Source organism: Hyperolius riggenbachi, chromosome 2 (genome assembly GCF_040937935.1).
Source record: "Hyperolius riggenbachi isolate aHypRig1 chromosome 2, aHypRig1.pri, whole genome shotgun sequence".
Lineage (NCBI taxonomy): Eukaryota > Metazoa > Chordata > Amphibia > Anura > Hyperoliidae > Hyperolius > Hyperolius riggenbachi.
The window spans coordinates 541,524,752-541,539,086 of NC_090647.1; positions in this window are offsets into that span (position 1 = coordinate 541,524,752).

A 14,335-nucleotide genomic window follows, 5' to 3' on the forward strand; every position below is an offset into this window, starting at 1 on the left:
AGCAATTAAAGACAGGGGGGGTCACACAGACAGCAATAACAGACAGGGGGGTCACACAGACAGCAATTAAAGACAGGGGGGGTCACACAGTCAGCAATAACTGACAGGGGGGTCACACAGGCAGCAATAACAGACAGGGGGGGGTCACACAGACAGCGATAACAGACAGGGGGGTTACACAGGCAGCAATAACTGACAGGGGGGTCACACAGGCAGCAATAACAGACAGGGGGGTCACACAGGCAGCAATAACAGACAGGGGGGTTAAAGAGACTCCGTAACAAAAATTGCATCCTGTTTTTTATCATCCTACAAGTTCCAAAAGCTATTCTAATGTGTTCTGGCTTACTGCAGCACGTTCTACTATCACCATCTCTGTAATAAATCAACTTATCTCTCTCTTGTCAGACTTGTCAGCCTGTGTCTGGAAGGCTGCCAAGTTCTTCAGTGTTGTGGTTCTGTGATGCATCTCCCCTCTCCAGGCCCCTCTCTGCACACTGCCTGTGTATTATTTAGATTAGTGCAGCTTCTCTCTTCTCTCTTATCTTTTACAAGCTGGATAAATCCTCCTCTGAGCTGGCTGGGCTTTCACATACTAATGAATTACATACAGGCAGAGCTGTCTGCACTCTGCAGGAAGAAACAGACTTCAGTGGAAGATAGCTGCAGGGGGAAAGAAACACACAAATGATCTCTTGAGATTCAAAAGGAAGGCTGTATACAGCCTGCTTGTGTATGGATGTATTTTCTATGTGTGGACATACTGTACATCAACCTACTTCCTGTTTTGGTGGCCATTTTGTTTGTTTATAAACAAACTTTTTAAAACTGTTTTTAACCACTTTTAATGCGGCGAGGAGCGGCGAAATTGTGACAGAGGGTAATAGGAGATGTCCCCTAACGCCTAGGTTCTCAACATGCGGTACGCGTACCCCAGGGGGTACTTCTGATGGTTCCAGGGGGTACTCAGACTTGCTATACTTAACCAAGAATAACAAATTTAGAGTTTTAGAAAATGATAAATCCCATTTAAACAACACCAAATTAGTATTTTAGCTAAATAAAAGCAATAGTAAATGCTTGGAAATTGTTTAGAACCAATTATCATGTAATATGATGTATACATACATTTGTCAAGGGGTACTTGCGATAATGTTTAATATGCTAGGGGGTACTTGGCGAGTACAGGGCTTTAAAAGGGGTACATACTAATAAAATGTTGAGAAACACTGCCCTAACGCACTGGTATGTTTACTTTTGTGCGATTTTAACAATACAGATTCTCTTTAAACACGGGCAGCAATAACAGACAGGGGGGGTCACACAGGCAGCAATAACAGACGGGGTCACACAGGCAGCAATAACAGACAGGGGGGTCACAGACAGCAATAACAGACAGGGGGGTCACACAGACAGCACTAACAGACGGGGTCACAGACAGACAGCAATAACAGACAGGGGGGTCACACAGACAGCAATAACAGACAGGGGGGGTCACACAGACAGCAATAACAGACGGGGTCACAGACAGACAGCAATAACAGACAGGGGGGTCACACAGACAGCAATAACAGACAGGGGGGTCACACAGGCAGCAATAACTGACGGGGTCACACAAATAGCAATAACAGACAGGGGGGTCACACATACAGCAATAACTGACAGGGGGGTCACACATACAGCAATAACTGACAGGGGTTCACACATACAGCAATAACAGACAGGGGGGGGGGGTCACACAGGCAGCAATAACAGACAGGGGGTCACACAGGCAGCAATAACAGACAGGGGGGTTACACAGGCAGCAATAACAGGCAGGGGGGTCACACATACAGCAATAACAGATAGGGGGTCACACAGCAATAACAGAGGAATGGGGGGGTCACACAGACAGCGATAACAGACAGGGGCTCACACAGCAATAACAGACAGGGGGGGTCACACAGCAATAATAGATGGGGGGGGGGCACGCAGCAATAGCAGACAGGGGGGGTCACACAGCAATAACAGACAGGGGGGTCACACAGCAATAACAGACAGTGAGGCTCACATTGCAGGGCATCCTGTCACACTACACATGCCACATAGTGCAGCTGAACAGACGCTGCCTGCAAAGTCTGTGCTCCATATACAGCTCCCTTCCTCCTGTGCAAATCTAATCTACATACCTTTCATGTCACAATGACTATACTCCCCATCCTACAGAGTCTGAGGGAGAGGATCAGTCCCAATGGCCAAGTCTTCACTCTCCTGCAGTTCCAGCCCCCATTTGGTTTCCAGACTACTCCTCACGGTTTAGGGCCCCTAAAATGCCAGGGCAGTATAGGAACCCCACAAATGACCCCATTTTAGAAAGAAGACACCCAAAGGTATTCCGTTAGGAGTATGGTGAGTTCATAGAAGATTTTATTTTTTGTCACAAGTTAGCGGAAAATGACACTTTGTGAAAAAAAACAATAAAAATCAATTTCCGCTAACTTGTGACAAAGAATTAAATCTTCTATGAACTCACCATACTCCTAACGGAATACCTTGGGGTGTCTTCTTTCTAAAATGGGGTCATTTGTGGGGTTCCTATACTGTCCTGGCATTTTAGGGGCCCTAAACCGTGAGGAGTAGTCTTGAAACCAAACGTCTCAAAATGACCTGTGAAATCCTAAAGGTACTCATTGGACTTTGGGCCCCTTAGCCCAGTTAGGGTGCAAAAAAGTGCCACACATGTGGTATCGCCGTACTCAGGAGAAGTAGTGTAATGTGTTTTGTGGTGTATTTTTACACATACCCATGCTGAGTGGGAGAAATATCTCTGTAAATGGACAATTGTGTGTAAAAAAAAATCAAAAAATTGTCATTTACAGAGATATTTCTCCCACCCAGCATGGGTATGTGTAAAAATACACCCCAAAACACATTATACTACTTCTCCTGAGTACGGCAATACCACATGTGTGGCACTTTTTTTTTTTCACAATAAAAGATTTTTATTGAACAAGTATGAAATACACATATTAAACGAATGCATAATCAGCATAACACTACAGTAGCAGTCATACAAAGTATTGAACATACAGTTATCAATCAGACAGAGTCAAGCATGAGTCAATAAAACATCTAAATTCCAGTAGTGACTTATATTTGCAGATTTATATCAGAAATTCTAAACCTGCTCGTGTGCCATCTTCCAGGATGCTTGCACATCCTTCCGTGCCAAAAGTAGATAGATAAAAGGAGAAAAGGTGAGATAGAATAGAGAAAGGAGTAGAGAGGGTTTGGTACTTGTCTTGAAACCTAAGCTTCCAGAAGTGCCTTGCAGTCCTGTGAATACTGGAATTCCACCCAAACCGACCAGGTGATCAAATATTGATCATTCCTATCTTGAGATAGGAGAATTAATCTCTCAAGGGATTCCACTGAATCCATGCGCTTGATCCAGGCTTTGATTGAGGGAGGTGTGGTGGATTTCCAACACAGGGGAATCAAAGCTCTTGCTGCATTTATCATGTGTATTGTAAGAGATGTTTTATAACTTTTCAGAGGTTCAAAGGTGTCATGGAGAAGAAAGGTCTCTGGTGCAAAAACAATTTTATCTCCTAAGATCTTTTCTATCCAAAAATGGATCTGTCTCCAGAAGCGTTCAATCAACGGGCATGACCAAAATATGTGAAGTAGTGTACCCTCGTGTAGGCCACATCTCCAACATAGATTAGATACAGATGGGAAGATCCTATGTAGTGTGTGGCACTTTTTTGCAGCCGAACTGCGCTAAGGGGCCCAAAGTCCAATGAGCACCTTTAGGCTTTACAGGGGTGCTTACAATTAGGCACCCCCCAAAATGCCAGGACAGTAAACACACCCCACAAATGACCCCATTTTGGAAAGTAAACACTTCAAGGTATTCAGAAAGAAGCATAGTGAGTCTGTGGCAGATTTCATTTTTTTTGGTCGCAAGTTAGCAGAAATGGAAACTTTTTTTTTTTTTGTCACAAAGTGTAATTTTCCGCTAACTTGTGACAAAAAATAAAATCTTCTATGAACTCACCATGCTTTGGATGTCTACTTTGGGATGTCTTCTTTCCAAAATAGGGTCATTTGGGGGGTATATATACTATCCTGGAATTTTAGCACCTCATGAAACATGACAGGTGGTCAGAAAAGTCAGAGATGCTTCAAAATGGGAAAATTCACTTTTGGCACCATAGTTGTAAACGCTATAACTTTTACCCAAACAATAAATATACACTGAATGTTTTTTTTTTTATCAAAGACATGTAGCACAATAAATTTGGACAAAAATGTATACAGAAATTTTACTTTATTTGAAAAATGTCATCACAGAAAGTAAAATAAAACATTTTTTTGACAAAATTCATGTCTTTTTTGATTAATATAATAAAAACTAAAATGTGCAGCAGCAATCAAATAGCACCAAAAGAAAGCTGTATTAGTGACAAGAAAAGGGGGTAAAATTCATTTAGATAGTAGGTTGTATGATTGAGCAATAAACCGTGAAAGCTGCAGTGGTCTGAATGGAGAAAAAGGCTCTGGTCCTTAAAGGGATACTTAAGTCAGGGCTAAAAAATGAGGTTAACTCACCTGGGGCTCCCCTCAGCCCCCTGCAGCTGATCAGTGCCCTCGCAGCTCCGGTCCGATGCTCCTGGACCCGCCGGCGACGACTTCCGGTTTCGCCGTCACCGGCTGACAGGCAAGGGAACGCGAGTGATTCTTCGCGTTCCCAGCCACAATAGCACCCCCTATACTGCTATTGCGGCCTTCTTGCCAATAAAGCCAATAGCCAATAAAGGCATTTCTATTGATTATTGACACAAAGAATTGAATGTGTGCATTAAACACCAAATGAACATCTGACTTATCTGGCTTTGCAAATTTGGCCTTTTTGGCTATTCATGAGGCAATGCTCATGCAAAAATGCATTTGCTTTCGCATGCCAAACTATGCAGGGCCAAAAACCAACACCGCAAAGCGGTTGCCCCGGTTGTATGGGGGCATTGGGAAGTCTCCCCGTGGCGCTCCTGGATAGTGCTAATGAAGCATGAACTAATTCCCGCAGGGCAACTGCTTTGCAGTGTTGGTTTTTGACCCTGCATAGTTTGGCATGCGAAAGCAAATGCATTTTTGCATGAGCATTGCCTCATGAATAGCCAATAAGGCCAAATTTTCAAAGCTAGATAAGTCAGGTGTTCACTTGGTGTTTAATGCACACATTTAATTCTTTGTGTAAGGATTTCATTTCTATCCCCCCTTTGGAGGCGGGGGGTTGATGGCTTGTTCTAGGTGGTGTGAGCCCTGGAGTAAGCTGTCTGCGCCGGTCCCCCCCCCCCTTGGGGTTCTTTGTGTGAGCCAAACCCTGAGCTCTACAAGCTTGGGGTGACCCATGTTTCACTCCTGTCTTATGTGGTGCCCCCAAGTCATGCTCAGCAGCAGAACGCAATGGACATTAAGGTAAGTGCGTTGGCCACGCTTGGGGGGGTCGCCTGCGCTCCCCAGCCTCCTCCTCCGGGGTGCTGCTGTGGTCTCCGGGAAGTGAGAGAGCTTGGGGCCCCGCGGCTCCCCGTTTGTATGGGGGCATTGGGAAGCCTCCCCGTGGCGCTCCTGGATAGTGCTAATGAAGCATGAACTAATTCAACACATTCAATTCTAAGCTATTGATTATTGAGAAGGGTATGAATCATTTTGGACTGGACACTTTTTGCTCAAATGTAAATAAAAGCTGAGAAATTTCTTTTTTCCACAATAATGCCTCTTGTACATAGAGATGTCGCGAACCTCCGATTTTTGGTTTGCGAACCCTGTTCGCGAACTTTCGCGGAAGGTTTGGTTCGCGCAAACTTTCGCGAACTGCAATAGACTTCAATGGGGAGGTGAACTTAAAAATTTTGAAACATTTCTGCTGACTAGAAAAATTATAGTAAAGATGTTTTAAGGGGTCTAATACCTGGAAGAAGACATGGTTGAGTGAAATACACATCAAAAGTCCCAGAAAAAAAATTGGATTTAACACAGAGCAGTGTTTTAAAGGGACTCCGAGCTCACCCAAAAAAAGAAAGTTGTACTCACCTGGGGCTTTCTCCAGCCCAGTGCTGGTCGGGAGGTCCCACGCCGGCGTCCTGGCTCCTCTCCTTCTGCCCGCCCCGGAATGGCTGACAGGCCGCAGCCCGGGCAACACTCGGCAGAGTGTCGGGCTGCTCCTTCCGCGTATGACGCGGCTGACGTCACACGCCGGCCGCCTCGCGTCATCACGGCGGCCGGCGTGAAAGTATTGCGCATGCGCGCTTTAATCGCGCATGCGCAGTACTTTCACGCCGGCCGCCGTGATGATGCGAGGCGGCCGGCGTGTGACGTCAGCCGCGTCATACGCGGAAGGAGCATCCCGACACTCTACCGAGTGTCGCCCGGGCTGCGGCCTGTGAGCCATTCCGGAGCGGGGAGAAGGAGAGGAGCCCACTAGTAAGGCTGAGGCTGGAGAGGCTGCAGCCTCAGGGCGCAGTGTAGGAGGGGGTGCACAATTCATTCAGCTGTCATTCCCAATTGTGTTTGAAGCAGAAAGAAATAAGAAAAGGTGATACATGGCAGCGACAGCAAGCCAGATAAGTAGAGATTAAGGTGTTGGGGGTGGGGGGGGGGGGGGGGCTGGGGCACCTCTTAGTGTAATAGCAATCAGTGTGTGACAGCTGGGGTGGGAGGGATGGGGGGGCGCACTTTGCTGTCTCAGCCTTGGGTGCTGAAGGACCTTGTCCCACCTCTGACCACACTACATGCTAAAGCCTGGCCCTGAGTGTGGTTGATGGTCTAGAGCAGTGGTCCTCAAACTAAGGCCCGCGGGCCGAATGTGGCCCCCTAAGGCTTTCTTACCGGCCCCCCACACAGAAAATGTATTGCTTATAAATGCAGTCAGCTACATCTTTAAATATTGGTGGTCCACATATGGAATAGCAGTGCAGCACCCCCCATCCACATGGAAGCCAGAAAGCAGAAATTTTGCTGGTTTCCAATCAAATTCCACATCAGGTGACACTGCTGTCCAATTGGCTTGCAGATTGTCACCTGGGTATGCTTCACTGTCTGGTCCGCAAAGACTTCTACATCATTTTATGTTTACTCCGGCCCACCAGCGGTCTGAAGTATGTTGACCCGGCCCTCAACCCAAAATGTTTGGGGACCCCTGGTCTAGAGGGTAAGACAGATACCTACTACACACTAGGTCCTGGGTTCAAATCCCAGCTATGGTATATAAGCATGCTTTTCAAAAAGTACAAATCCTTAATCATGCTACTTTTTCTATCGAATTGATCATAATGGAAGTATGGTTAATGCTACCGGCAGCTTTAGCATGTAGTGTGGGTCATGGTCTAGAGGGTAAGACAGATACCTACTACACACTAGGTTCTGGGTTCAAATCCCAGCTATGGTATATAAATAAGCATGCTTTTCAAAAAGTACAAATCCTTAATCATGCTACTTTTTCTATCGAATTGATCATAATGGAAGTATGGTTTATGCTACCGGCAGCTTTAGCATGTAGTGTGGGTCATGGTCTAGAGGGTAAGACAGATACCTACTATACACTAGGTTCTGGGTTCAAATCCCAGCTATGGTATATAAATAAGCATGCTTTTCAAAAAGTACAAATCCTTAATCATGCTACTTTTTCTATCGAATTGATCATAATGGAAGTATGGTTTATGCTACCGGCAGCTTTAGCATGTAGTGTGGGTCATGGTCTAGAGGGTAAGACAGATACCTACTATACACTAGGTTCTGGGTTCAAATCCCAGCTATGGTATATAAATAAGCATGCTTTTCAAAAAGTACAAATCCTTAATCATGCTACTTTTTCTATCGAATTGATCATAATGGAAGTATGGTTTATGCTACCGGCAGTTTTAGCATGTAGTGTGGGTCATGGTCTAGAGGGTAAGACAGATACCTACTATACACTAGGTTCTGGGTTCAAATCCCAGCTATGGTATATAAGCTGTTTTGAAAATCTGCAATTCCCTGATGGAGAGAGAGAGAGAGAGAGAGAGAGAGAGAGAGAGAGAGAGAGAGAGAGAGAGAGAGAGAGAGAGAGAGAGAGAGATTATGTCATTCCGGAAAATTCTGGCGGAATTGTGGAATTCCGTTTGAGAGGTATGGGAATTCCGATTTGACTATCGGAATTGACCTAATTCTGGCCGGAATCACGGAATTTATAATTCCGCGGAATTTTCCGAGCATCCCTAGTCTCCATCCTCAAGGGCCTGCTGGAATTGTTCCATTTTTGACCTGTCTGACACTTTCTTCAATCAGTTTTTTAACATTGTGTTTGTATAAACTGGGTATAAACCCAGTAATTGGTGTTGTCCAGAATAATGAATAATAATGAATGTGCGGGCCGCGTTCAATGCAGTCTAGCATGAATTGAGCCATGTGTGCCAGAGAGTCCTGCCAGACTCCTCTGTCTTCATGTTCTTGTGAGCGTTGTGATTGTTGTGATGCACCATATTCGTCACCAGCATCGCTAAATTGTGGAAGTCCAACGTGCACCGCTCTGTCCCTCGGCAGTGGGGGCATCCAATTCCTGCTCCAACTCCAGCTGTTCCTCGTCCTGTTCTTTGTCATAGCTGGGACCAGCGTTTCCTGAGGCAGGTTGCCTGATGTTGGTATCATCACGCTGATCGTTTTCATCTTCAGAATCCCCCACTTGCATCATGCCAGCGGTTTCCATCTTCAACATTGATTTCTTCAGTAAACACAGCAGTGGTATTGTAATGCTGACTGTAGAGTTGTCACTGCTCAGTCACGCAACGTGGATTGCTCAAAATTTTGGAGGACTTGGCAGAGATCCAACATGGTGGCCCAATCAGATCCACAGAAGCTTGGTAGCTAGCTGCTGGAATGCGCCTCGGCACTGCGCAAAAGCGTGCTAGCATGTGCAGCGTAGAATTCCAGCGCGTAGGGAGGGACATCACCCAGCGAGCGATGGTGCGGTAGATTGAAGCGCTCCTGCATCTCTTGGTGAGTCCTTCAGAAGCGGTACTGGACTTTTAACAATGTTTTTTTTTTTTTCCTTCAACAGAAGATCTGCCACGTTGGAGTGAGGAGGACGCCGCCGACCCCGACACCAAGCTGAACCCCGGCGAACTCCAAGCAGAGGATCTTCAGGAACCCTCAAGGCTTTGAGCAAGCTGAGGAGGATCAGCAGTCCCGACGAGACCTCTCCTCATATGCGACTGAGTGCAGTGGAGCTCCCCAGAACAACCTCTCAGTTGTCACTTTGTCACTGGTCACTTTGTCACTTTGTCACTTTGTCACTTTGTCACTTGTCACTTTGTCACTTGTCACTTGTCACTTTGTCACTTGTCACTTTGTCATTTTGTCACTTTGTCACTTGTCACTTTGTCACTTGTCACTTTGTCACTTGTCACTTGGTCACTTGTCACTTGGTCACTTGGTCACTTGTCCAGATGATCTTGGTACACCTCCTGCGATTCAAATTCCTGCACACATTGCTCTGGGATTTGGGTGTGATGAATGATGCATCTAACTGGCCACCGGAGGCAATTAAGGCCTTTAAAACATTGAAAGCAGCTTTCTGTTCCGCCCCCATTTTGCGTCATGTTGAGTTGTTGACGTCATGTTCATCCTCGGCCTCGCCTTGCATTTCAGTGCAAGGTGCATTTTCCACAGAAAAAGGTTGTGAATCCGGGCACAACATTTGTGGCTGTTTCATTGACCTTTCACAGGTAGAAGATTGTGGGGGTGGGAATAGCTCCTCCGAATAGCCCATTGTGTCCTGAAAACTACTCATTGCATTGCTTTGCGCACACATTTTTTTGTCCTCATGCAAGGCCTGAGTTGCACCTGAAAGCGTGGCCTTCTCCTCCTGCGCCTCCTCCTGTTCCATCACGTCTGCTGCTGCTGGGTTAGCGTTGACGCCCGGTCCCTGTTTATTGAACCTCTTATCTTTATTACATTTATGACTGCATGGCGGTAAAAAGCATGCTATCCGCACGCTTCTTGTCCTCATGCAAGGCCTGGGTTGTTGTGTCTCAAAAAGCATGGCCTTCTCCTCCTGCGCCTGCTCCTGTTCCATCACGTGTGCTGCTGCTGCTGGGTTAGCGTTACCGGTCCCTTTTCCTGGAACCTCTTCTCTGTATTACATTTATGACTGCATGGCGACAAAAAGCACGTTACCTGTGCAAAGAAACATGACATTTTCCACATTTAAAAGACAGTTTTTCCTTTGAAATTTTACAATCAATTTTCTCAAAAACTATAAGCTCTTTTTCAAATATTTTTTTTTCCTCTTGTACCCACTCCCAAGGTGCACATACCCTGCTAATTTGGGGTATGTAGCATGTAAGGAAGCTTTACAAAGCACGAAAGTTCGGGTCCCCATTGACTTCCATTATGTTCGGAGTTCGGCGCGAACACCCGAACATCGCGGCGATGTTCGGCGAACGTTCGCGAACCCGAACATCTAGGTGTTCGCCCAACACTAGTGACGCAATGCACAGACAATGTGCAGCGCTGCTTTACCGATCCGTTGCGTTCCTGCTGTCACAGGAAACACAACAGCTACTGTGAACCTAGCCTAGTAAGTGACCTATACTGGCTCTACTGGCCATGTTGTTATTGATGGAAGAGGCTCTCAGTTAGAAGCCTGCATCGGGTCGGGTTACCCAAAATGCAGGTCGGATACCTGTTTTGATTTAAATCGGGTTGTAGGTCAGGTGCGGGTAGCGGGTCTGTGGGTATGGGTCAGGTGTGGGTACCAGATTCACCAGGGAGTGGGTTGAGGGCCGGGTGCAGGTAATTGGGCTGCGGGTCTGAAAAATTACACCCATACAAGGCATCAGGTCGGGTACCCGTGGGTACCTGTGGGTTACCCAAAATGCGGGTCGGGTTCAGGTATTTAATCGGGTCAGGTGCAGGTAGTGGGTCTGCGGATGCGGGTACCAGAATCACCAGAAAGCGGGTTGCGGGTCTGAAAATTTAGACCCACGCAGACCTCTACTCCCAGTCGCTGCCTCAATAATGAAGTGTGGATGTGGGTCTAGTGCATGTGGGTGAAAGAATCATTAGGTACCAACACCGGATATTATAGAGAGGTAATATGTTTATTATGATTCAGGCCCCCTGCTGCCGCCTCGTGTAATTAACAGATTTGTGGGCACGCCGCTGGGGAATGCAGCCTGGATAGAAGTTCCAGCCAGGGGTGATATCTATGTTCTTTAGTTTCCTACAAAGTTTGACTATGACTGAGTTAGGGATTAGAATGTAAGCTCCTCTGAGGACAGTCAGTGACATGACTATGTACTCTGTAATGTGCTGCAGAAGATGTCAGTGCTATATAAATACATAATAATAATATTGTAGGACATTAGACTATGACCATGGTAGGAATTAGATTGTGAGCTCTGAGGACAGGCAGTGACTTGACTATATGTACTCTATAAAATGTTGCAGAAGATGTCAGAACTATAATAACACATAATAATAATAATAATATGGTAGGACATTATAATATGACTATGGTAGGATTAGATTGTAAGCTCCACTGAGAACAGTCAGTAACATGACTATGTACTCTGTGCTGCAGAAGATGTCAGTGACTAAGCATGACCTTGTACTCATAGGGCTTGATTCACTAAACCGTGATAACACATATCATGGCCGTTTCCAAGCGCAAATTATCGCACGCAATCACGAATTAACACATGCAATAGCGTTTTCTCATGCAATCGCACATTTTTTACATGAAAATAATTGTGTTTTTGCACGAAAATTCACGATAATTCGCGATCGCGCGCAAACCCGAAATTGCGCATGAAAGCGGCCATGATATGATTTATCACGGTCTAGTGAGTCAAACCTATACTGTGCTGCGTGGTCTGCTTTGCATGTATTCCTGTGTTGCCTTATTGCTGTATGTCACCCCTAAATATTGTCTGCAACCTTAACTAATGTCCAGAGCTGCACAACATGTTGGCGCTTTATAAATACAAAAAATAAATACATACATAATAATATGGTAGAACATTGCACTATGACTATGAATTGGGTTAGATTGTAAGCCCCTCTGAGGACGGTCAGGACACTAGACTATGACAATGGTAGGAATAGATTGTGAGCTCCTCTGAGGACAGTCAGTGACATGACTATGACTATGGTAGGATTAGATTGTGAGCTCCTCTGAGGACAGTCAGTGACATGACTATGACTATGGTAGGATTAGATTGTGAGCTCCTCTGAGGACAGTCAGTGACATGACTATGACTATGGTAGGATTAGATTGTGAGCTCCTCTGAGGATGGTCAGGACACTAGACTATGACAATGGTGTGGATTAGATTGTGAGCTCCTCTGAGGACAGTCAGTGACATGACTATGACTATGGTAGGATTAGATTGTGAGCCCCTCTGAGGATGGTCAGGACACTAGACTATGACAATGGTGTGAATTAGATTGTGAGCTCCTCTGAGGACAGTCAGTGACATGACTATGTACTCTGTAAAGTGCTGCAGAAGAGGTCAGTGCTATATAAATACATAATAATAATATGGTAGGACATTAGGCTATGACTATGGTAGGATTAGATTGTGAGCACCTCTGAGGACAGTCAGTGACATGACTATTTACTTTGTAAAGTGCTGCAGAAGATGTCAGTGCTATATAAATACATAGGCCTCGATTCATAAAGCATTCCCGCATGCGGATATGCTGAAAACGGCTCACTTTACCGACCACACAGCAAAATCTGTATTCATAAAGGCTTTTTACGCATGAAAAGCCGACATTCGCGAGCAGAGTGATAAATCACTGCCTTGCGCGGTGATTATCTTAACAAAAGTAACAAATGTCAATTCATAACGGTTAGAGGAAGCAGTATGCAGACGGGGATTACCGCTACCTCTGATGTGGCGAGAAGTGTGCGGAATACATTGCAGTGAATGGGACAGACCTCCCAAGCAGCTGCAGAGAGAACACCGCACGGAGGGACTCGGCCAGCTTCTCCTGTTTCCGCATGCCTAACGCCTGCCTACAGCGGAATATCTCCGCACGCCTATCACAACTAGAAACATTTTTATGAATTACCACCCTGAAGGCTGAAATACCAACAGCGGTGTTTCCCCGCTCGAGTTTACCTTACCGACAGCACTTTTATGAATCGAGGCCATAATAATAATAATATGGTAGGACATTAGGCTATAACTATTATAGGATTAGTTTGTGAGCTCCTCTCCTCAAGGACAGTGGGTGACATGACTATGTACTCTGTAATGTGCAGCAGAATAGGTCAGTTTTCAATAAATCTATATATATAAAATCGGATGTGTGTATGTATGTATGTGTGTGTGTGTGTGTGTATGTGCCGCGATCACTCGAAAACGGCTTGACCAATTTGAACGAAACTTGGTATACAGATCCCTTACTACCTGGGATGATATGTTCTGGGGGTCTCGGGTCCCCCCTGCACACCTGGGCGGAGCTACAAACAGCAAATCAGATTCCACCCATTCAAGTCAATGGAAAAAATGGAAAAGGCTGCCATTCTCACAGTAATCAAGCCAGAGTCCCCGCACTTGGCACAGGTGGTCACTTGGTGACCGAGGTTACAAATCCAGGGAAAGTGGGCGGAGCATAAAACAGCCAATCAAATTTCAGCCATTCATTTTAAATGGGAAAATGTAAACTGCAGCCATTCTTAGACTGTTAATCGCAGGGGTCTCAAACTTGGCACACTTGGTCACTGGGTGAATGCGATTAAGATTCAAGAAAATGGGTGGAGCCTACAACAGCCAATCAAAATTCACCTATTGATTTTCAAGGGGAATATTTAAACTGCTGCTATTCTTACACTTTTAATGGCAGAGGCTTCAAACTTGCTACAGTCGGTCATTGGGTGACTGGGGTCAAAATTCACGAAAGGGGCGGGGCCACATACAGCCAATCAGATTTCCTTGGTGGATAAACTGCTTTCATTCACACATTTTTGATGCCAGGAACCTGACAGCTCACAAACTTGGTCATTAAGTGACTGTGTGTGTCAAGGTTACAAAAAGTGGGTGGAGCCAAAACAACTTTTACTGGGAAAATATAAACTGCAGCCATTCTTACACCGTTAATGGCAGGGTTCTCAAACTTTGCACAGTTAGTCATTGGGTGACAGATTAAGATTTTGGAAGGTGGGTGGAGCCTACAACAGCCAATAAAAATTCACCTTTTGATTTTCAAAGGGAATATTTCATCTGCTACCATCCTCTTATACTGGTAAAAGCAGATGCCTCAAACCTCGTACTGGGTGACTAGGGTCCAAATTCAGGAAGGGGGCG